The sequence below is a fragment of the Megalopta genalis genome, chromosome 17, assembly GCF_051020955.1.
Source record: "Megalopta genalis isolate 19385.01 chromosome 17, iyMegGena1_principal, whole genome shotgun sequence".
Classification (NCBI taxonomy): domain Eukaryota; kingdom Metazoa; phylum Arthropoda; class Insecta; order Hymenoptera; family Halictidae; genus Megalopta; species Megalopta genalis.
This window is the reverse complement of record NC_135029.1, coordinates 5,653,340-5,678,015: the sequence shown is the minus strand read 5'-3', so window position 1 is coordinate 5,678,015 and position 24,676 is coordinate 5,653,340. Positions and strand designations below refer to the sequence as shown.

Below are 24,676 nucleotides of genomic sequence, written 5' to 3'. Positions count from 1 at the left end.
CAATGTAATACCTCCATTGAAATATAGTATAATAAGCATCTGTGTATAAAAAAGATCCGATGATGACAGAAACATTTGAAATCTTTTAAAATAATTACGACTCGGATTACGTTGGATGTTAATAGCTATTATTTATTTAATCCAGTTTAACCAGATATTACACCAACATGCACCATTTATTCTGAACAATAATGATTACATACTTAGTTCTGTTTGGTCTGCTATGATATGCAATTTTGATATAAATAAACATGCTTGTATTGAAGACAAGAATAATTATATATTCAATTCAATAATTATATATTAATCAGATATTACGTATAGTTTCGATATAAATAAAGAAGATAGTATTGGAGAGAAGGAAAAATATAACTGAATTCGGTTAAATCAGGTATTACACACATTTTCAACATATACAAAGACGCTCGTATTATTATTAATACTATAGCGCAGCATTATTGTTATCACACATTTTCGACATAAATAAAAAAGCTAGTATTGGGGCCGGTTCTTTCACATTTCTATCATATAAAGTTTATTCAACCATCTAAACCGATTCTACCGATGCCTCGGCGGATACTCTCGCTAATTCGAGAGCGCACAGGCGGATCATGGTGCCTTTAACCGTGGTCTAGAAAGGTTGAAAGCCATGACTGAAACGCGTTGCAAGATTTAACCGATAAACCAGATTTAAGCGGCTCTTGTATCCTTTCCATGGATGAATTGCTCGAGAACGTTTGTGGACGATGATGAATACCGTCGACGCGAAAAGCGATCTCCTCCCACACCGGTTGTACGTATCCGAAGGGTTGAGAGGCTTAAAATCAAATACGAGTACCAGACTAATTACGCTAATTGGTATAATACTCCTGACGGGTTTCCAGTTAGCAAAGTGTCGACTCTTCGATACTGGAACGGACACAATGCAAGCTGAGAACTGGCGAATCAGTCGGACGCCGCCCACACAGGCTTGTTTATTTAATAATTGGACATATTCCGAAAAAAAGCCCTTCCGTGGCTTTGCCGACAGACGACAATTTCAGATTTCATTTCAGAACGGCTTGTTTGAACGCTCGCAGCTGATCCGAAACGTTGGATCACTGCAGGTGTAACGACGTACCATTTATTTCACTATAAATTAACGATTTTTTAGTTTTAGCGAATCTTTCTATATCGTGATTGGATTTTTTCTCCATTCGCTGTATTCGATTTGAAAAATAGAACAATTTACCAAGATTTTCAAATCGATGTTCGTTTTAAATGCGGATTGTTCGCAATCCATTCGTCGACTATTTTATAACAGACTTTTGTATGAAAAAGATTTGAAAACTTTGATACGACTGCTTTTCATTTGTTGATACAGGATTTCAAATTCTACTCTTCCAGTGCAGTTCATATGCTTTTGCGTTTTTATTTTTTGCACAGTCATTACCGGACTGTAGATTCTATGCTTTCATGACAACATGAATGGCTGTAGTTTGGAACATCGAGAAGATCAAAAGAATTTGCTCTTGTTTCATGCAATAAATGCGAAATATTTTTACGTTGCATGGGCGCAGTTTATTCGTTGAATGCGAAAAGTATAATTTAGCACTTTATAATCGTGCACTGTAATTACGTTACTTTAGAAACTACGCCAAACATGATCGAGCGTGATACAATTTAACAACATCGGTCAGTTGTAAACAGATTTGGACAAATTTTATTTAAAATGAAAATAGTAAATAACTATTTTGAATGAACTACTTTGTTTCAAACCGTTATTTCGAATGCTGTCATTTGAAAATAAAGATAACAACGATCCATTTGAAATAACAGCAAAATTTCAAATAATGAATTATTCTGTTATTCTTTATTTCAAATACGATCAAAGAAATAATCCTCGAAATAATATTCAACACAAAGATTTCATTTAAAAAAATCTTTAGAGCAATTTGCTTTGAACAAAACTCTTTCCTCAAAAAGTTCATCCTTACGAGATCTTTGTCTGGGTTTATCTAACATTGCCGCGAAAGAAAATAATTGTTCCACTGTTACGGTAGCTGAAGGGGGGTATTATTTTGCAATGTCGGTATAAACCGAACTCACAGTTAATAATTAGATCGCCATATAATTGCCAAGAAGAATATCAAATGTGCCCAGGTCTAGTTGTAAGAATGACTCGTTTTGTAAAATAGACGTCATTGGGTGAAGTTTTGCTGCATCGAGTGACAAAAGTTCAGCTATCACAGCATCTACCTGCAAAAATCTGAGTTAGAAGATGGCCGAAAAATTTTGTTTCCACGCGTTCGGAACAGTAGGTGGGATGTAACGAAAGACGATGCGTCACCAGACACACGTTGCCATTATCAACGCGGGCCCGGACGGTGTTTCAGAGAAGTTTGAAGTTTTAAAATGTAGGCCAGATAAGAGCCGGCAGTGGAGACCACATCCTTTTTCAATTCAAACTCGCACGAAAGTCGCGTATCCACTCCGTACATCGATCCTTTCTCCTGTCTTCTTTAGTGTCCCTCTACCTCGTCCCGTCCCCGCTCTCTTTCAAGCTTCCTTTACCTTCCTTCTTTTCTTTCTTTCGTACATAAAGGCAGAGTCGTGAGTGAGTGCTCCGGTTGCAGCAGAAGTTCTTCCATTAACGATAACAATGAAAGATGGACACCGAATTTGGCCCCGATCACTCCTGACAAACACACGCACACACCGCGCCACGTCGGAATGCGAAATTCCGGTTGCCGAGCAATAAATATCGCCGTGGCGACGCGCATCCTGTTTTTCGCTAACGACGCGAATCTATATATCTCGTCGAGCAGGTTAAACAATTTTCTGATGGCCACGATACCGAATTTTTCGTCGAGTGGCTGCTGTAATGAGGAAACAATACCCTTTCTTTCGTGACCGGGAAGACACATCGGTAAATATTGCTTATTTATTTTAACACTAAACCTACCACGGTCAAAATGACCGATTTTTTATTTTACGATACTACAAACTTTGGAGACTTCTTCGTGGAAAATGATTGAATAAATTATGTTACCGAAACAAGTCTCATAATTAAAACTTTACAAAATCCATGTGAATTCTATCTTTTCGCTCTTATGAGTCAATGCACGCTAATCATCATTACAGGTCGGTTGGTTTAGTGTTAAATAGGCTTACAATCAGTGGATCCTTCTTTTAACGAATCAGAATCTATGTTTTACTTTAAAATATATTATTCAAATACAGACAAAAATAATGCATAAGCGGCTAACACTCTGCCATTTAAAATTTGAAGCAGTCTGGATGAACTTTTCAAACAAATAAGAACTGAAAACGATATTACTCAACGAATCGCAAACAAATGTAATGCGTTGCATAAATTAGATAATTCTTCAACAGTCTTTTAGACTTATTTAAAAATAAACAGCGCGAGATTCATAAATTTGTCAAATAAATGAGGATTCCAAACAATGTTATTCAATGGATCTCAGACAAATGTAACGCGTTGCATAAATTAGATAATTCTTCAACAGTCTTTTAGACTTATTTAAAAATGAACAGCGCGGGATTCATACATTTGTCAAATAAATGAGGATTCCAAACAATGTTATTCAATGGATCTCAGACAAATGTAACGCGTTGCATAAATTAGATAATTCTTCAACAGTCTTTTAGACTTATTTAAAAATGAACAGCGCGGGATTCATACATTTGTCAAAGAAATGAGGATTCCAAACAATGTTATTCAATGGATCTCAGACAAATGTAACGCGTTGCATAAATTAGATAATTCTTCAACAGTCTTTTAGACTTATTTAAAAATGAACAGCGCGGGATTCATACATTTGTCAAAGAAATGAGGATTCCAAACAATGTTATTCAATGGATCTCAGACAAATGTAACGCGTTGCATAAATTAAATAGATAATTCTTCAACAGTCTTTCAGACTTATTTAAAAATAAACAGCGCGAGATTCATAAATTTGTCAAATAAATGAGGATTCCAAACAATGTTATTCAATGGATCTCAGACAAATGTAACGCGTTGCATAAATTAGATAATTCTTCAACAGTCTTTCAGACTTATTTAAAAATAAACAGCGCGAGATTCATAAATTTGTCAAATAAATGAGGATTTCAAACAATATTATTCAATGGAACACAAACAAACATAACGCGTCGCATAAATATAAGATAGAGAAATGACTAACAGTCTCTAAAATGTTTTACTGCAAAATTAGCATGTAATTTAATTAAAGCATGTTAGACAAATTCGTCAAAGAAACGAGGCTTCTACGGCGTTGTAAATAATCTTCGGGAAAATATAAAGGATAAAAGAAATCGCATGCACGTTTTGAAGCGGAAGTTTTTAGACGCTTTAAAAAAAAGATTCACTGCGCTTCCTTCTGAATTTTCAGTTACAATAACGGGTAATCGTAAAACGAACAAAAAGAAATGGCTAATATGTCATCGGATGTTCGTTTCGCGTTTGGAAGCGAGTAGAAGTGAAGTGGATTCGGTTCTGGTTATTCCAGTCGAAAATCCTGTCCATTAAGAGCTTTACTAATGGACTGGTATCACGTAATACAACGGGGTAAAAACTGGTGGTCCCATGTGCGCTGTTTTAAAAAACGCACACAACGACGATTACTACATGGTCTTTTTTCCTCGCGTTTCGCGGAGTTCATCTTACCATATCGGGGATAATAGAACTATTGTGAAAAATCGAGTTGGTCAACGAAATTCATTGAATAACGAAACGTGAATTAAAATATTCGATGCTTTGCAAATAAATGATTCTTTTAAACGGTACATAGAGAGTTTAACACGAACGGTACTTATATTTTATTTATTTAGAAAATGAAATGAAATCTATTAATTTTGAAATATATTGTTTATATATTTTTTGATAAAATATGTTTGGGGAAGATGTTAACTCTTCGAGAATTCGTAGGCTAAACACAGATATAAATCTTTCGAATTTAATATACCTAAACGAGGTACTATGTTAAATATTTAAACGTCAAATTTTGCTGTATGAAATGAAATACTTTAGTTTCAATATTACACGCACGATTTACTGTATAATGTAATATATTACTCAGCATTAATCATTTCCAATATGGTTCAGTTTCGACATGTCAGCGTATCAACAAGTCACAACTGCATTGATATTATTATTACATTTTAGGCGAACTGGAAACTCACATTTCATTAATGCGAGTCGTACATTTCATCATACGAGTTACGAAAACTAAAATTAGCTCACGACCAAAGCAATCACCTTTGCAAGTAGCATTAACTAACATTTACCTAGAAATTTTTTGAATTTCTGTATCGTTTAATTTTACTTTTCTTATTAGAAATGTCGTTATCGTTTTTAGCTGACATGCATCCTTAAAACTTTATAAAACGATGTAAAAAATGGAGAAAAAGACAACGTACGTCCATAAGCACATGGACACTTCCTTAATTAAGATAGTTATCTAAAAATAGTTGGATAATCATTAGTAAATATCACTATGGTTTTAGTATTTACTTTGTAACATTTTAGAAAATATAGTTTACCAATAACGTATTTAATATTTCACTAATAACAACGACAGACTTCGTACGCTCGTTGGCTTGGCTCACTGTTTTTCGTTAATAATTCGAAAAATAATAGCATAATTCTGGGACACTCTGTATATCCGAAATATTGGGTTGGCAACTAAGTAATTGCCGATTTGTTCAATGCAATAAAAAATTTTTTTTACTTGGAACGAAGTTTAATCTGTAATGTATTTTCCATTTTATTCGATGACCTTTCGCCATCTCTCTGACAACTTGAAAATTCCACACTCGTAGAAAGTCTGATCTTTTTCGGCCAAAAACTGAGTTAAGTGAGATTTTACAGCGTCATCGTCATTAAAAGTTTTACCACGAAGGGAGTTGTCCAGGGATCGAAATAAGTGGTAATCCGATGGCGCGAGATCAGGGCTATATGATGGGTGTAACATCAATTCCCAACCAATATCCATCAATTTTTTCCGAGTGGACAAAGGCGTGTGCGGCCTAGCATTATCCTGGTGGAAAATGACACCTTTACGATTGACCAATTCTGGTCGCTTTTCCTTGACCGCTGCATTCAATTTGTCCAGTTGCTAACATTCACGGATAATAAAAAATATCATAATAATAATAATAATAATTTTATAATATAACATTTACGGATATCATAAAAATGGGAGTGAGAGTTGCCAACCCAATAGAATTTGCCGGTACACATCGTTTAATAGCATTAATTCGTATTGTATATCACTTATCAATTAAAAGTGGTGAGTTTCCATATACTTGCGGACAGTGAATATATAGAAAAGCAAAAAAAAATGGGAAGTCTAGATGGAGAAGACGAACTGGAAGTACGTATCGACTTAGTTCCGTGGTTCATCTTCACTAGATTGTTTGTCGGTCCAGCTCGTTCTTTCCCTTTCTTTTTGGCCTTTCATCGGCCTGCCGAATTGTACATCACAAAACGGGATTTCCCGTAAGGAAATCGGAGGAGGCGGAGGGTACAGATGGTAAGGGATCGTCGAAACGGGAGTAGGAACAGAGGACCTACATACATGATTTCCCTCGAGTCCCTGGAGTGAAGCATTTCTGGCAATGCGCGTTCATAGAAGCGTGCGGCTACCGACCTGCCGTACGGTATCTCGCTGACAAAGTTGTCCAATCATGTGTGCATTATGAGATCCACAGGCAAAAGGACTTGTAAGTAAAGAGGTTGCTGTAAGCGGCTTCCAACTTAAAGTTTCTCGTCTCTTTTCAAATTGAACGCGGCCCTGTGTAATCATCGCCGATTGACAAATCTGTGGCTGTAAGGAAAAGCATCGCATGTCAAAATTTTAAAGGATTTCAATTTCTGCATTAATTGAGCTGTAGAATATAGATCTCTATTGAAATGTCTATGTAGTTTTAAGTATTTGTTAAATGCATGCTTAGATTCTAGTTTTATTACATCTTGCGATATGACCCTTGGAGGGTGGTACACTTATAGGTCGGCTCATCGATGCGACGTTCGAGCCGGAGACGACGCTGCCGGGGCAATAAATGCACAGGGTAAGGATAATCATTTGCATGCGTTTATCCTGTGCCCCTGGCAACTTTAGAGAGAAAAACTACGCTGCCTAGTTAGTCGAACGACAGCCTTCGCAAGAGTAATTGCATTTACTCGGTTGTCTCCTTATCCTATTCTTTCACATCTTCTACTCACCTTGTTTCTGTTAACTAAATAAAATACTATTTTGCTCTAAAATAACAGTTTGAGTTCCTTGCTTATGCATAAGCACCGATACCCAACAATCTCACGTATTTATCAGAAAACAATCATGGAAGCGAATCCGTTCGATTCGAGAAATAGAAAAACAAAAAAAAAACGCTACTAATGCGAATCGAACAGTGATTAGAAACTTTAAGCGCTAATATCTCGAAAATGAAAAAATGTGATTTGTGGCGTTCCACAGAAATTAGACCTGTATTATGAAACTATGCTTTTTGGACAATTTCACATACTTGAGAATTTGTTACGTTTGCCTTGTCTCTTTACTGCATTTTGAAAGCAATTCTTGATCGAAATATGCAAATATTGTTTTAGCTAACCGCAGAAAATGTATATCTGTATAGAAAACCGCAGTTAAAAGGCTTTACCGAGAGTCTTAAAATTCGACGTCACATTAATTTTCACGTTGCACTTTGGCGTGTTGGGATTTCTAATATATGAGCCGTTTATTTTGAAAGTGGCATAAGTCACTTTTCCAAAAAAATCGAGTTAATGGTAATACTAATTACAATTGAACGGTATCTTTTCATTTTTTTAAATTTTGCAATCAATAAGTTGAGAACTATTCAGATTTGTTCGAGAGAAGTTTTGCTAATTAACGGTATAACGAACATGTTTATTTTGAAAGTGGCGTAAGTCGCTGTACTCGGGAAATTAATTGCGGGGCTTAGTGTAAAAGAAATAGAAACGTGTGATAAGTGTGTGTGAAGTATTGTTTTGAATTATTTTCAGTATTTTTGCGAAAGAATAGTGCAGTTTTGTAAATTATATTATAGTGATGTGGCGGCTACCTCCAGACCCGCCAGCAGATGGCTATAAAATGTTTTATAAACTAACTTTAGATGAAAAAGATAAATTTCTAACTTTGGATTTGTCACCAAAAAGAGGAAGACCTAGGCGTTATTCACAAATAGAAATGGATCCGTTATACGCTGGATCTCGTCCCGTTTCTTCAGCAAAATACAAAGACATGATGGACTTGCTTAATTATATACCCCCAATATACCACAGTTATTTTAACCCTTAAATATATCGACTTATGCCACTTTCAAAATAAACGGCTCATATATTTCAAGCCAAGCGTCATTGAGTGGAACATGTGAATAACCTCTTCCGTAAAAATCAGTTTCGAACGTGGAACGCGTGTGCGAGTAATTTTGCAGGATTTCACCTAGATTCTTATTACACCTTGACACAGCTGGATGCTAGTTTGCGATAGCATGGTCTCCTACGGAGCCATTGCACCGACAGCGTTGTACACGCTATGCAACATCCGGTGAAGAATAGTTTTACGGTAGTTATTAGTAGTTGACCATTTAATGATCAACGATAATAGAGATTTAGCGTGCTGGATCCTCGCTGATTTATGTTCATATATTAGCGAATATTGTGCTACCTGTTTTTCACAATAACATAACATAAATTAATATTTGAAAGATACTAAAGTCAGTGGATAAGCTGTAATACCGTACCACCGGCAACATACGCTGAATAATGAATAATACGGAGGATAATGAATTTTCATGTTGGTAAAATTTGTTGCTGTCAGCACGATTAACATGTATTACTCTCTCGTTAAAAAGGAGTTGCAATTTTTAAGAACATTTCGGATGTTTTAATAAGTAATATTGCTTCTTTCACGCTAATTTTTATTGAAAAATATTAATACTAGTTTTTAATTAAAACGTATTTCAAATTAAGATGTAGATTTTTTGTAATTGACATCGACGAATTTGTATCGTTTGAAAACTGTTTTAATGATCGGAATAAATTGTAACTGGTTGGTGCACAAGGTCAAAGGAATCTGATTTTCATTTTTAACCTTCAATCTTTTTTAAATTGTCTTCACTTTGTGAGTTGCAGCGTTGTCCCGGTGGAACGTAAGCGCTTTTCAAGTTACATCGACTTATCACTATTATTGCAACACTTTCCGACTCATAGAAAATTCAACGAAAGTAGCCACTGAGAATTAAGATTATCAGATGATTACAAATTCTGATCAAAACAACTGAAAAATCACATGATTTTTACGATTATTCGAGCCTTGCTGCTCGTTTTTATAGTTACTTATTGTTAACAACTATAAAAACGAATAATCGTATCTCCTCTTCCCAAATTGACCATTTTTGTGCACAATCTGAAAAATGGACAATTTGGAAAGAGGAGATACGATTATTCGAGCCTTGCTGCACGTTTTTATAATTACCGATTGTCGACAACTATAAAAACGAATAATTGTATCTCCTCTTCCTAAATTGACCATTTTTGTGCGCAAACTGAACATCAATTTGGGAGAAACAAATATACCGGCAAATATAAAGTCAATTATGCCCGAAAACAAACCGAAGGCACAGGCAATTGGTCAGCTCGCGCTAACCGATTTCACTAGCCTGGAAGAAATACAAAATAAATACACCCTCCCTGAAAAGACACGAACCCTACGTACCAGAAGACAGGAATGTCGGCGAGCCCAGAGCGAGACACAACTCGTAAAACGAGCAGGAAGCGTTATTGTCACCCATACGGGCGACATTTACACGCATGAAATTTGCTCGTCGTCGCAATAAAACCAGTTGTAAATGCAGCCGGGGACCCGGATAAGAAAGTTTACGCGCTATAACGATCTCCGTCGGCAGCGATGCATCTCGTTGCCCATCTGCATCAGATAACTGGAATTCATCGTCGCGGCTGTTAAGAGATCAAGGGAACGGCGACGCGGGGCGAGCAAATTGTTGCGTCGGAAGCAACATCCCGTTTCCCGTTACGTCAATCATCAGGTTCGGCTCCTCGACTATAAAAATACGGCGAGTCGCGCCCGACACGCAGCCACGGGGTTTCTGCAGGTACGAGCCGGCGTTGGTGTATGGGGTGGCATGTCGGTAAACGGCCGGGCCAGAGCGATTAGATGTTCGATCTGTATCAATATTTACTCCGCTTCGGTGCGGCGCGTCTTGCGAAATGGAAGCCAGACTTCCTTCATCCCGACGTGTTTGCCCGTGCCGCGAAGCAGATACACCGGATTCCCTGGGGAGGACGTGCCGCTAGTCCTACGGACAGGCTTACCGTTCTAGCTACAAACCATACCCACTTCCCATCCCTACCTACTTTGCCCCATTGCTTACATCTCTCCTTGGCCCCCTCGGCACCCGCGCGATCTGGCCCACCTTGCCGTAGACGAGCCGTCTTACCAGGCCAGAATGTATTCGTGCCGGCACGATCGATCCGGCACCATAATAAGAAGAGTAAACGAGAGAGGATATTCTATGCAAGATCAACCAGTATGCTGCAAGCCACGCGGATACACCCGCTGCCAGCCTCTCCCCTTTCGCATCCTCGCGAATACCTCGACCAATCCTCCAGACAACCTCCGGTTACTCGATCGATCCCCGAAAGTTTACTTCTAAGCGCACAAGGACGGGCACCTGCGAATCAGGACCGGGAAATGGGTTAACGCAAGCTACAGCAGCGGTCAACGGATTCACACGAACAGAAATAAAGGCGGACGAATGTCCATGTACGAACGTTTCCAACGAATGTCCTTTCGTTTCTTCATGTCGGAGTTAAATCCTCTTCTCTTGTTATCAATATTTAGGCACATAATTACTTCATGCAGGGTAGCCGGTTACTGTGGGGTGACCAATTGCTGTGTCTTTGGGTCGTGTTTGGACACAATTAACTTTATGTTTATCAAATAAGATACACGACATTTTTGTGTCCTTTTATTTTGTCTATTTTTTAATACAAAAATTGAATATGACCGAAAAAACCAAAGACCTAGGCACACAATAAATAGAACGTTCCCTTTATTTCTAAGACATTATTTCAATCGGAACACTTTTAATTATTGTAATTGTGAAGTAGGTATCGTAGAGCATAATATCGTCTGCAATGCCAGAAGACATTGTAGAAAACAATGGTAGAATATTGAAAGAATCTAAAAATGTCAATGTATTATTTTTAATACATTCAAATTATTAAAAGAAGAAAATTCTTCCTATTTCGTTTCTATTTTTAGCTATTGATGCAGGCAATTTTTATTTTGCGAAAAAATCCACAGCCCAGTAATGTGAAACACAGATTTTTCGCAGAATTTTTATCAGATTTTTAGACCAAAACTGGAAGAAATCCTGTTGAAGAAAGACTAATGCAGGTCCTGTTAATGAAAATCCGCAGCAACGAGGGGTTGACTTTTTATATTTATGGAATAGAGCATAGGTTTTATTATAATTTGATAACAGTTCATACCACACAAAAGAACACTCTGCGTCGTGATTTGCATTCTCATACGTTTCTTAGGTAATACTCTTATTTCCATCGTCAAATGATTTTCTATTCATAAAAGAAAACACGAGACGCAAAATGCACAAGTTATGTGAATTTATACCATGATATAAACCAGTTATTACAAACATATTTATTTCTCACGTGAGCTTATTTTTCGACTATTGTATAGAAGGGCCAACAAACAGGAATAGAGTTCCAATATCATAAAAAATTTGGTAACTTTACAATATATCGATTACATAGTGTAAAACGCAAACGTGTACAAATACATTGATGATAAAGTGATTGAAACGATGTAAGGAAAATAATAAATTGAATAAAATTTCGGAAAATGTGTACCGCTCCAATCTGTAATCAGAGTCTGACGTATGATCGTTCAGGCGAACTTTTGCAACTTATTTCCTTCGGCGAACTAAATATAATTAATGGAGAACAGTACTTTGCTGTTTAGTTTCAGTTTCAGACAACAATGTTCATCGATCATTCTAATGAAATTCTTTTCTAGCGTAATCGGCTCCAATTCTATTCCATTATCTTACTCGACAGATTTCCTCCGAGGCGAGTACGTGGTTCAACGCTTACACCAATGACGAATGATACACGCCCGTTTTTATTCTTGCTTTTTTTTCAGCGAAACGACCATTAATCAAACTACGGGAATGACCAGAGTAGGTGCTTTCTCAATTTCCTTCTTCGGAGTTGTGAATTTCATATTCTTCGTATCGGATAATACTCTTTAAACCGGATCCGATATTGCAGTCTTTATATTCCTCACGAATCATGAATTAAATATCGAGCCAAGCCGTAATAAGATTAGTTAAAAACATCCATCTGTACCATTTCGAAACATTCGTTATAAAATAATGGTTTCCGACCAGCAATCGAAAGTTTCGTTGAAATGTTCCGCATGTTCGCGTGGCATGTTCTGTTTTAATTAATCCTCTTAATTATGACAGAAATTACTGTTTGTACGAATTAAATACATCGTCGCGTAATATCTCTTCGCAATGCCCAGAAACTTGGCGATATTAAAACGTACGTTTTTAACGCTGCATTATGATATTAAAAATGATATCACCTTTTTTTCATGAACCGTTCAATCTTTTAATGAATAATAAGGATAACAAGATAGTGGTAAGATCAATTTTATCGAGAAAATAAATATAATATACTTTTAAAGTTTGAACATAGAAGTTCGAAATTCTAATTCTAATTATTATACAAACAAATAGAATTGCCCAATTATCAAATGGTGATCAAATGATCACTGGGTGACCCGCGGGTCGTACGTTACGTGACATCTGCCTTAGATCCTGGCAAAACTCGATGCCCCGAGAGCGTCCGCGACAAAATTGATTTCCAAATCTCTGCGAGCAATTGCGCCAGCCATAGCTAGAAGCAAGCGTGGTAATCTGAGAGTTCGAATACGACGGCGGGCGCGCGTAAAACGCGAAATAGAAAGTGCCGGGGGATTGGTATAACGCAGCGCATCTATGCGAGAATAGTGAAACGGGAGCATAATGCGTTCGAGCCGGTGCTATAGCTCGGGCAACATTATTGAGAGCGAGCAGAAAAAGGGCGGGTTGAGGAGCGGCATGCGCGCGACATGTCGCCGAACACAAAGCGGCAGGACGAGAGAGCGGCTCACAGTCAGTCAGGAAGTATGCTGAAACGGAACGAAGCATGGACAGTGGTGGATAAAGGAATCCAGGGATGAACCGGAGGCACCAAGTGCGTGGGAGGGAAGTACAGAAGCCGGCCGGAAAAAAATACGGCCGCCAGCAAGTCTCAAACCCCGACGCATACACCTCCACGGGCGAACACCCACGCGCGTTTAGGTGGCCGGGAATGCCGGACAATTTTTCAATGGCTCTGGCCGAGCTTGAATTCTCGTTAATTTTTACTTTCTCTCGCCATCCGCCACGGGGATCCGCCATTGTCCGCGCGGCTTCGCTCAGACCCCCTACAACGATAACAGAGAAAATGCAGCGAACCGCGGCAGAGTATACCTACCTACCTACCCTAACAACCCAACGGCGTGAGGCTGTCGATAGCAACACTCTCCAATAAAGCGGATCCCTCCGCCCTGGACGCAGACCGTGCCACGACTCGCCTTTACCGCTCTCTGCCGTTTCTGGCCATTCTACACTTCTCTGCGGGCTCTATAGGTACGCCGTGGCGGCTGCTCTCAACAGTAACGCAATTTTGGTACTCGCCGTAGAGGCAGATGACAAGGAATGGACGTGCGCCACGAACAAAAGAGAGGCGAACTTTTACTACGGCACTTCGGCTTGAAAGTCTCGCTTTGTCCGCGGGGAAATAAAAGAGGGAAGAATGTTCGCTTGATATCGCATGATTTTCCGCGTATTATTCGATTAGCGATGATACGCGGCCCACTCGTCCCGATGCGACGCACGGTGCAACCTTCTCCAAAAATGTTGGCCGAAATGCAATTTTCGAAGTATACCTTGTCGAAAAATGTAGCCGGAACTTTTCGAAATAAACCGCAAACTACTTGTTTGTTCGTCAACATGTTTTTGTTGCCTGCAAAGTTGGTTCCGTACGATGCGATTCGCATACGCCAATGCTTCTCCCGGTGTTCAAAATATTTTTCAAACGCTGAAGACTTTAACCCCTTGCACCGTAAGGGGTGAGCTTCTTCTTTCTTTTTTCGTTTGCACTCTGCTTAACTGTTCTCGTATTTTTGTATTGTGTAACAAAGGATTGATCCCGTTTAACGAATAAACCTTATTATTGTTATTTTATTACTATTAGATTATTTGTATTATTATTAGTTCACTGAATATGGAGGTAGTTCATATTTTCTAAATCGAAACAAGGTTTATTTCTTATGAAGACGTACAGGAAAGAAACATAATCTCGATCTATCATGGAGATCTTGAGGATTCACACTGAGCCTACCATTTGGATGACCAGTCTCGCAATTTTTAAATTATGAAGAGTTCATAGTATAATAAAAATGGCGAAAGGTCTAAATAAACTCAGTCTTCTCATTCTTCTAAAGCAACACATGTTAGCCACTTTTAGAGCTTGGTAGATTTAGTGCTAACTCCTCCTGCAAATTCTCCTTTATGGCTTCAATCAACTTCCCGAAGAGGTAATTTCATTTAACGAAATAGAAGAAAGATACGGGCTATATCTGGTGAATGCGATGCTTGATCGGTGACGTCTGTTGAGTCTTTTGCCAAAAATCCGCGTTTCAAGATCGACATGTGCGAGAGAGCATTGTCGCAATGCAAAATCCAAGTACTGAAAAAGTTGTGATAATCACCGGAGGATTTGATCTAACAAGATTCACGACTTACAGTAAGTAAGATGTTAAATCGTCAGATCAATGTCAAATCGATGTCACCTCGATGTCAAATCGAAAAATTTTACCGGTTTTTGTCCATTTTTAAGATATTGAAGTTTAAACTATCAAGTGATGCCCGTACTCTCCGTAAACAATGTTAAAGATCTTGACGCATCAGAAGAAATAAATGAAAACAATGCTCACGTCAATAGTAATATTTTTGGAGTAGTGTCAATAGTGTCAATTTGGAATTATATATTTTAGATAACGTATTCAAACTTAGCAACTTCAAAAATATGAGTACCGATTTTCATAAAAATCGTATGATGTTATGAATAATATTATGATTGGCCAACTTGTTAGAAGAAGGTATTTCTCATCATTCTGTCTGTCTGTCTGTCTGTCTCTCTCTCCCTTTCTCTCTCTCTCTCTCTCTCTCGTAGTGATTCCTGCGCTGATTTCTTGCCTACTCCAATGATACGCTTTGGAACAACGATTATCCCGACTGACGGGCAATGTCATCGCTCAAATCGTTGCAAATCTGTTAAATCCGCGAAAGCGTTTCGTTTTCAACGAGAGATAAATAGAGAGAGAGAGAGAGAGAGGGCCAAATGCGATATTCTGTTGTAATTTCTATTTTACTTTTAAATCCCTCATTATACAGATTTTGTTGGAGCTTCCGCCGTCATCGGGCCAGCTGATGAAAGTTTATAGCTGCTGAATGCCTGCGCGTTTCACCGTAAAACGTGGAAACGCTTCTGTTCAAGTTTTAATGCGTCGCTGCGTGTAATATGTTTCTATGCGCGGCGTATTTAAAAATTAAGCTTCCCGATGGAAAGAGAGGTTTCGAACGCGCGGATCGAAATAAACTGGATGGGGTATTCAAAACTGCCTGCGCCTGCCGAATGCCGATTCATTATGTCCTGATCAGATAATTTGATACTGCGCTCTTCTGCAACGGCGTGTACGCAGTTTTGTAGGAATTTTCGGTTTTAATCTAATATTTATGTCAACGATGTTAACGTAGTTCGGTTTGAAAAAGTTTTACAGGAACCGATTGAATTTGTGCATTTTTAATTGTGACATATGTGCATTTTTAATTTTTAACCCTGGGCATATAAGACGTCGTAAACTAACAGGACAATGTATTCATGATCTCTAGTTCTTGGCTTTATGATAATTAACTCCCTGCATTCTGATTTCTTGTTTAGCATTTGTTCATCCTTAATAATATCCATGACAAAAGAAGACAATTTTTGTGTCTTGTATGTCTCCACTTATTTTCCTTTTTATACTCTGATATCAGAATAATCGAATTTTGTTTCCATCTAGAAGTAATGAATAATATTCATATTTCGTAGATCATGTATGAAACCTTCATCACGAGTTCGACACAGTGCAAGGGGTTAATACATCTGTCATTAGTATTATATGAATTATCTTCATTAATTGCACATGGCTCGTTTATACAATCAATTAATTCTGCTTTTTTTCTGCCTACGACCTATGCATCTCGTAAAATCGGAACTCGCAGTAGCCTTCCATTTTTGTAACACGCGATAGTCTAAAGTTTAAACCATTTGTTGCGTCAACATCGAGTCAGCTCCAAGTTGATGCATCGCATCCAGCATTTTGATGCACGGAACGCCGTAATTTCGCATCGAATCTAAATCACGAACAATACGAAATCGCTTGCAGAATAATGTCATGAGACTCGCTTTAAAACTCTGAAGCCTCTTCAATGTTTCGAGCGATTTTAAAGTGCTCGCGCATGAAATTTTGTCACAGCTAGTTAATGATCAAAGCGACGCCGGTTCGGTCGTTTTTTTTTTATAAGGACTGACATCGCGCGGAATGCCTTCGCACGTAAGGGAAGCCAGAAAACGGTCAGTGTTATCGGATTCCATGCGTGCCGTACGCAGAGGCATTGATTGCTGGTGCTGACCGCACAATCATTTTATCCTCTCCAACCCTCTCTTCGCCATACTATTCCACGGTCCTCGTGCCGTGACAGCGATCGACAAATCCCCGTGTCGAAGCCAGACCTCGCTGCAGGTTTTGTTGCTCCCGTCTATTTTCGTCAATTTCATTTTTTTTTTTTCGAAACAGCACGACCCTTGAACTTCTGTCATAGCGCGCGCCGAGGGCATGGAAATGAAATGATTAAAAAATAATTATTTTTAACGGAATGTAATTTACGGATCGACGAGTGTCAATATTTTGAGATTGTAATTCAAAGGGAAAGTTGCAAATTGCATCCGACCATTTAAATTGTACCCGGTTCATTCATTCGTTGTTTATTTATGTTTCATTAATTGTTCATCCGTTGTTGTTTCTACAATACAATCGATTATTTGTCCTCTCTAAACGTCGTAACAGTAATAAAAAATATAATAAGCAGTTTCATTTTTAAAAGCACCACGATTATATTTCTTTCTATCGATTATAATATTTATACAATTTTTGCATTGTACATTAGCATGTACAGTGTTTACTATCACTGTGTTTTACTGTGTTTTACCATCGATAAACGAAATATCACGTTTCATAATATCGTTCGTTAAAATCATGGCTTTTTATAAATCGTTGTATAAATATAGGAAGCAATATCTGATGTTTTTAAAAGAAAATCTTTTTCGTAATTCATAAAGTGCGTGTATATTTTATAAATCGAAATTTAAACGTGCAATTTAAATAGCAATCGTTGCACTTGATTAAATTTTTTAACAACGAGAGAAGGTATTACTCTCGTGCAATTATGCTTCTCACGTTTACCAACGTAGAGGTACTAACTAGAGGCACAAGAGATTTCTGTTGTAAATTCCGCGAAAAATTTCGTGGCGATTTTAATCTTTCCGACGATAAACTAGCCAACAGATGCGTCCGGATTGATAACAATCAAATATCCAGTCTAATTGAAAATAACTAATTGAACGATAACATTTATGATTCGCAATTACAGTCCGCAGAGAAACGTCATGCGCGTTGGTTCGATTAAAAAACGCAACGATACGTAGTTTGCATAAGCGACTTCTTTTTTTATTTTCCACTCGCGCGGAACCTAATCTAAAATAACGCCTAATTTATTTAAATACCAAAGTATATATTAAAATTCTATGTCCCATCCCGCGTTTTGCACAAGTCATACGGATGCCATCCGAGATACGTTGATTTGCGTGTAACTAGTTATGCAAATGCACGTGCGGGAGGGACAGAAGAAAAAATTCTATATGCAGAATGTTGTGCAGTTAAGCACACCTGCGGTCGCGTGGAAAGCGCGACGGAGAAGGCGACACTGGTTCGGAACTAGGACAGAAAGTAGATACGTCCGTGATGATTAGATTACAGGCTCCGAATCAATGGAATGTGTCCGCGGAACTTATGAATCGTCAGTTTGTCGAGCACGTAACACGCGACGAGAAATTACGTTCCCGTTACGGACATGGACGCTTTCTGCGAGGCTTCCTCGGAAATTTCTTGAGGATTCGCGGGGTTCGGCCGTTGGTGACTGAAATGGCCGAGCAAAAATCGCAAAAGCCGGGTAGAACGCGAGGCTGTTAACCAATATTCCCGCTTTCGGCACCGGCAGGATTTAAACCCCGACGGTTCGCGTATGGAAATTTATGAGACTATTTCGCATGTAAGCACTAACCAGGTGTGGCTACACATAAATTTCACATCCTCGCGCGTATATTTCAGACCCTTCACCCTCTGCTCCTCCGTTTTACTCGGTAGGTGTGGACCAACTTACCAGAAGTTACCTTCCCGGTATCCACTTCTCTCCGCCGCCCCCGCCTTCAAATTCCTGTCTCTCTCTCTTACACTTTTGCTTTCTACCGTGGCTCTATCTTCGCAACTACAGTCCCCCCCTCTTTCTTCCGCTTGAACCTTGCTCGTCTTATCCGTGTACACGCTATAGTTAACCCTCTCTCTTATTCTTCGCCCCGAGATCGTATACCTAAATCACCCCCGACTACTCCGGAACACCGAGGCGCCTTTCTAATTGCTCCACGCTACGTTTAAATTACTTAAACCCCCACCTCAAATTAGTTTCAGATAGGCGAAAAGAATGACGCGTTCGCCGCGCAGCGCCGGCGCGGCGTGTTCGAAGAACGCCGAAGAATCTCGCCGGGAATGCTAATTTAAGCCGGATCCCTAGGTTATGTCCAGGAATCGTTATTTCCTTGCAACGATTGTCTAATTCTCGCGGTCCAATTTGGTAAAAACCGTTCTGGATCGACCGCGCTTACCCGTTCCTCACGAATTTCATTATTATGGGGGTGTTCTAGCGTAAAGCGCGTTATTCTTCAACTTCCTTCCAGACATTTTCCTCGAGGAAACTGTAACACGCTTTGCAGTCGCGTTTACTAACTTCGTTTATAAATATGTTACGTCAATATTATATCGAAATTAAAAATAGGCTATTTTGAAACGTGGAATGATCCAACGGTGACCACAATTGCGGACATTTTATTTATTTGAAACGAAAAAGGGTGTAAGATTGTTAATTAGTATGAGTTTGCAGAGACTAGAGCAAGAGAAAAGGATTGACAATTAAATATGAATGAATAGATTTTGATGCAAAATAAAAATTGTCGGCGTCAATTGCAAGCAATAAAAACTAAATAGAAAATACTTTCTCTAATAATTCTAATAAATTCTCTAATAAATCTAATAATTTTATTCGATTCAAAATAATATATTACTATTTTTAAATTCTTTCAATGTTTCTGCACTCAGTGTGCAGATGAATACCAGAAGGAGACGTTAAACAAGGAAGACATTAAAGCTCGTGCTCGGGAACTTGTTCCAAGTACAACGGAAAAGTTATAACAAGACTGCGGAATATATGCATTTATGACAAAAATACGTAGATCAAACGCAATGACAAAATTTAAGTAATTTAAAGATAACGTTGCATTATGTGCAATTCATTAAAGCTGTTAAGAAAAAACGTAAATAAATGTCTAGATGGCTCCTGCATCTTGAAATCGATGCTAACAATTTTACATAAAAATCCGCAGTCTAGTTATGACATTACAAAGCCGAAGAGCTCCTGCCCGAACACGATCGTTTAGCCAATTGTTAATAATTCCAAGCACACAGTCGTTTACTCAGCAACCGATAATGCGCCGCGATATTTCATTCACGTCGAAGACTTTTATTGGCATTTATTCGACTTGAACGAAGATGAAACAGAGGCGGAGCAATTTTTATAAGCGCTTCAAAGGGGCCATAGAAGCAAATATTTGCCGCATTCGAAACAGTTGTTGCGGGAGCCGGCCGGTGCAAAGGTAACCATCGCCGTAATATTTCTTGGACGGAAACATTTTTCCAGGCAAACGAGCAAACGGGCTTCTTCTTATTTTGCCGGGTCTTAATACTGCCGTGGATAATTAGAGGGGTTGGGCTGGGAACCGCGGGGTATCCGCGTATTTTTCATTGGCAGCGATTCCGTATCCGGCGAGCAGCGGAGACGCGACAAAGGAACAATTATCGAACTGTGAATTAACGTTAGGCATATTGAGCAATCTCACGTGGAATCAGCCGGAGGCGTCTGGAGACGTCCTCATCTCGGGCAAAACCGAGCAAAGGGATGAAACGCACGACTGCGACCAATCACGTTCGCAATTAAAGGCAAAGCTGTAGCCGCGAGGGAAACTCGCAGGAGGAAGGGACGGAAACGTATCTCGTACATGTTCCCCCTTGGCGCAACAACGACACACTCTCCGGGCGTCCTTTTAAATACGTGACCTGTAAATAATTGCATGAAGGGACAAAGCACGTGCACAACTGGACCTCCAGTGTACCGAGAGTATACCGTTACACTATGTTAGCTGATGACGCGCGCGCGCACCTACCCGCGGCCGTGCACCTACATAGAGCCGGGGCCGTTTTCTTTCTTCCTTTCATCTGTTTCTTTGTATCCGTCCGGCTTTGTCTTCGCTCGGCCTTCGGTTCCTCCTTCGGGCGAATGTTATGTACCGTGGTGTACCGTGGTTGTAGCATGCTGCGGTGTACTGTGCCACGCTAGCCTGACCGTACACTCCGGTTCTCCTTGCTCCCTACTCAACGTGATTAGAGCCCCTTGAGAAAATGTCACTGCAACAGGATTCCTAAAGTTACTCGGCACACTTGCCGGCCTCGGAGGACCGTGCCGGTGCCACATAAACATAACTGTTCGTATGCGTTTCGTATCGGTGAAAGAGCCGGCGACTATCTTATAGATAGGAGGGACGGTAATAGCGCCGCGACCTATACCGCGTGCTTGGGGTAAACAGTTTCTGAATATAGCCTTGATGGGAGTGCTGGTTTTTACGCGCCGAAGTGCCCCGACACTCGCCGTTGCAACATTTAACAAATGAAATATCTAGGCTGCGTCATTGTCACAAAGGTATTGTTTCGTGTCCTTGACTCTGCCGAAGCGGGTCCACGCATGCGAGTTTTATTTCTCTAGCTGTAATTCTTGCGTAGTGAGCAGGAAACTGTCGTCGGTTATTGTTAGACATACAGTGAGCATTCGTATTGGTTTCTAAGTATAGGGTTACTGTGCCGGTTACTGTGGAGTGACCGATAGAAGTGGGGAAAAATAGATTTTCGAGGTAGTAAATAGACGATAAGTGTTTTTACCTTCTCATGCAGTACAGGACTGGCAAGTAAACTTCGTTTGACACAGTAATTACGTATGGAAATAGCACTTCATATGTGTTTAACTGCGCGATATCCATATATAACTATTATTTCAAAAAAAGTGTAGCTGTAATATAACATTTCTGTGACGTCAAATTCTCGGTAATCGCGTCATATACACTCCGATATGTGCATAATTCATCGCAGTTCTAACTGCATACTATATTTTTGCGTCAACCGAACATGTCAATCATAACTGGACAGTGGTTACGCGCATCGATAACCAAAGTAACTTGAAGCTTAAAATAATAGAAAGGTCTCAAGAATTTAACAATATCTTTCAGACTTTTGTTCCTTACAATTGGTAATCGATTCTTATTTTACAGAAAGATCGTCTGTCGAAGCACACCATTTGCTGTAAATTCTAAACATTTTCGTATAACAGAAAAATGCCCGTATCACTAAATATACGAATACCCTCGGTGGTTCAGCAAACGCGAACGATGCGAGCGTGTTCATCGTACACATATTTCACACGTTGAAAAAGTTGCAAGTGTAAGTATTCGAATAATTTCGCGTGCCTGTGTGCGGCTCGGCCGCAGACGAATTACAAACGTTCCTCTTTTTCTTTAACGCCGACGCGATTCGTATTAATTAACAAAGCGATTTCCGGGAACGCGTGTAACGGTTCTACCAAAGACCAGTCTGCATTTATACTTGACGCACAATAGCCGCCCGAGCACGCATTCGCGGCTGTACGCGTGCAATCGATGTTTTGTAATCGAACGCTGCGTTCTGTCGGATTTACTGCTATTATTTTTTAATTACATTTCGTGGATCACATTTGTATCTCCGTTCTGCCGATACGCAGTCGCACTTTTGTAAGGGAATCTCGTTTCAGCGGCGCGGCGCGCTGCGGAACACGGTTTTAATTTTCATTAAATTCGATACTCCCGTGTTTTGAACCCATAACCTCGGTTGTGTGAACGCTCCGAATGATATATGTGTGCGAACAGCGTGCGTGTACGTACGCGTATACGTATATACACGCATGTATCTCTGGCTTATAGCCTGGTGCCAGGGGAAGGAGCACCAGACTGGAGAACCGCAACCTAGTTGTACAGCCATTCTGCAATCCCGGAAATCAAAACCGACCATTTCTCGCGGTCGATCGTGACGCAGGAACGCCGCTAATGCTAAATGAATCGATAATTATCGATACTCTCCGCAATTTCGAGAAATATCAATTCTCGATAATGTCCAATCGTGCGTTCTTGATTCAATTTACTGCCTGGTCACGATTTCGTAGTGGACCAAGCTTAAGAAACGTAAACCGCCATAATTACCGCTGACGTTACAAGACTTTGAGAAAATCCTAGATCGAAGAAAGAGGTAAGAGCTAAGGCAAGGTAAAAAAATGTCCATGGAATTTGAAACATGTATACTTGATCTAACAACGTTCTTCTATAGATTTCTTATATTTTATTTTTGCAGGTGCCTAAACGTATTATTCAACATTATTATACCTAATATACCTACTGTACATAAATATACATAAATATATGTATATATAAGTATACATGAATATACCTCGAACAGAAAAAAATAATGTTTATGGCACTTTTTCTTCCATGAATGCGAGATGACTCTTCCTTAAGCAGATCTTAAACCTTTAAACACCGTCAACATCCTAGAGTTAGTGCTGTATTTAGACTGCGAAACTTCGTGCAAAATAGGAATGTTGAGCGTTAATCTCACGAAATAAGAGCCATTTAGAAATTTCTGTCTTTCTCCAATAATGCGAATTATTTGAAAGTAATGTATCAATATTATTCATTTCTTTTAATCTGCCTCAAGTCTAGTTCTATTATTCTAAATTTGTCTCTTTAACCACGCCGCTCGCATTGCACCAGCTGGGAACGAGGCGAATTTCGAAACAATCCAATGTAAAATAAAAATATCGAACCGTCCGGAAAGTTGTTTCATTCTTTGACGAGAAAATGAAAGACGACTTTTTAATGTTTAGAGTGAAAAAACTGTTCTGTTTTTATTGGCAAAATGCTGAATCAAGTGCTTTTCTAACACTCTTAGAAAACGAAATTTCTTTGAAATCGTTCTTCCCGAACGATTCAATACCTTGATTGCAACGTCTCCATTATGTTATCTTCTCCCTAAATATAGTTAAATATAATATCACTGTCATCATAAGTGTCTACAATTTATGGTCTAGTTATATTATTCCTAATGTTTTTTTTTAACCGATGTTGGATACGATACAAATTTCGAGACCATGTATAATATAAAATAAAAATAGTTCCATATTGCAATGTCTCCACTTCAAATATAAGTAATATAATGTCATTTCACCAGCGATTCGTTCTAATTGCAAGTTCGTGCGCAACAGTTTCCTCGAAGATTTCTCGAACAGAAATTTCAGTTCGGTCCGTTTAGTAAAAGAGAAAAAGGGAGGAGTAGAGGGAGCAAGGGACCGGAGAAAATACAAGAGAGATGCACATCCCGTTCTAACAGAGGATTCGCTTCGCCACGAAACGTTTTTGCGAATTCATACCGAGAAATCTCCAGGCGACTACATTTTTCTCTACCTCGACTATAATCGTAGCGCACCGAATTCACGTTGTTCCGCTTGTTCTCTCTTTTCTCCCTTCTCTCTCTCTCTCTCTCTCTCTCTCTCTCTCTCTCTCTTTCTTTCACTCTCGCTCCATGTGTATGTGTGGTTTCTTTCTGTCGCGTATATGACGTCGCGAAAACCAATTCGTGGTTAGATATGAATGGATATCTGAACAGCCCGTCAAAATGCGAAATTGTCGACGCTTATGTAGACGGAGATACAGTGCAAAAAGAGCGGCAGCGGCGGTGTGTCGCGATGCGGTTTCAACGATAATTCGTCGCGGGCTGAGTTGAAATTTATTTTATTTGCCTATCGGTGGGTTGCGCCGCGCCATCTTGTTCCATGGCACGGCACACTTGACAGAAATAAAGAAAGAGGGAGAAAGAGAGAAAAACGGTCCGTCCCGTGAGACTCGAGGCGTCTCATTAGGCACGATTCAGTGTACCACACTCCGGCAGATCCTTGCCTTCCAGATTGTTCCATTTTCCTTCATACATATTTAAATTATTGAAATTGCAGCATTACC

General features: G+C 39.3%; 1 long non-coding RNA gene across 1 annotated transcript; it reads left to right on the top strand.

Moving 5' to 3' along the window:
* The first annotated feature begins 21,359 nt into the window (after window positions 1–21,359).
* LOC143260724 (uncharacterized) lies at window positions 21,360–23,865 on the top strand. Its single transcript, XR_013035017.1, has 4 exons — window positions 21,360–21,837; window positions 21,908–22,076; window positions 22,592–22,913; window positions 23,016–23,865. It is a non-coding gene; the product is annotated as an uncharacterized LOC143260724 (long non-coding RNA).
* The last annotated feature ends 811 nt before the right edge of the window (window positions 23,866–24,676 follow it).